This window comes from Poecilia latipinna, unplaced genomic scaffold, assembly GCF_001443285.1.
Source record: "Poecilia latipinna isolate Pla-1442-1.1 unplaced genomic scaffold, P_latipinna-1.0 Scaffold1935, whole genome shotgun sequence".
Classification (NCBI taxonomy): domain Eukaryota; kingdom Metazoa; phylum Chordata; class Actinopteri; order Cyprinodontiformes; family Poeciliidae; genus Poecilia; species Poecilia latipinna.
The window spans coordinates 27,561-28,613 of record NW_015114551.1 but is presented as its reverse complement, the minus strand read 5'-3'; the positions used below and the strand labels follow the sequence as shown (position 1 = coordinate 28,613).

The window sequence follows — 1,053 nt, the reverse complement described above, 5'->3', positions numbered from 1 at the left end:
CAATGTTTTTCAAAACAACATACATAATATTTTATTTTACAGAGATTTCGTATTTTGAAATGTTGATTGTATTTTTGAACCATTTTTAATTTTCAAGTGTTGATTGTATTTCACAGATATTTTTTTTATTTTAATGTGTTAATTTTATTTTTGAACCACTTTTTATTTGTAAGTATTGATTTTTTTTTTTTTAGCCATTTAGCCAAGTCTCTGTAGAACCATTTGTCTCTGCTAATGACAATACCATTTTTTGATCCCAGGCTTAGTTTATGGACTGTAATGTGAAATTAGGCACAAGCATAAGTCTGGCAGTTTGTTCACCAAGTTACTGTGCTCTCTGAGAGGATCTGTGGTTTAAGTATTTGACCTTGTTCCATGCCCATCGTTGACGTTAGTCTCTAACAAAATGTGGATCATCTACCAGGAACACTGCAAAGAGCCTGAGTTTCTGTAGTGTAGTGGTTATCATGTTTGCTTTACACGCTAAAGGTCTCTGGTTCGAAACCAGACAGAAACAGATTTTGCATGTTCTACTCATCACAGGTGTTTACTAAAGGTCAACAAGGGCTCTGTGGTGTCATGGTCTGTACTCTGAATCCAGGCATCTGAGTGCAAGCCTCAGTTGAAATTTACATGCATTGCATCTCACATCATCAACTTTGGAACCTCAAACTGAAACAAAGCACTACAGGAACTGAACTCAGTTCCTGTAGTGTAGTGGTTATCATGTTTGCTTTACATGCAAAAGGTCTCTGGTTCGAAACCAGACAGAAACAGATTTTGCATGTTCTATTCATCACAGGTGTTTACTAAAGGTCAGCAAGGCTCTGTGGTGTCATGGTCTGTACTCTGAATCCAGGCATCTGAGTGCAAACCTCAGTTGAAATTTTCATGCGTTGCATCTATCAACTTTACAACCTCAAACTGAAACAAAGCAGAGAAGCTCAGATCCTGTAGTGTAGTGGTTATCACGTTTGCTTTACATGCAATAGGTCTCTGGTTCAAAACCAGACAGAAAAGGTTTTTGTAGGTTATGCATCTCTTGGGGTGCAG

The 1,053-nt window shown here is 37.5% G+C and overlaps 1 protein-coding gene and 2 non-coding genes across 4 annotated transcripts in view; 2 read left to right on the top strand and 1 right to left on the bottom strand.

Annotated features, from left to right (window-relative positions):
- Positions 1–1,053, bottom strand: part of LOC106935253 (disks large homolog 4) — an 88,229-nt gene that overhangs the window by 73,525 nt on the left and 13,651 nt on the right. The window lies entirely within an intron of this gene.
- Positions 445–517, top strand: trnav-uac (transfer RNA valine (anticodon UAC)). The gene has a single exon. It is a non-coding gene; the product is annotated as a tRNA-Val (tRNA).
- On the top strand, positions 704–776 carry trnav-uac (transfer RNA valine (anticodon UAC)). The gene has a single exon. It is a non-coding gene; the product is annotated as a tRNA-Val (tRNA).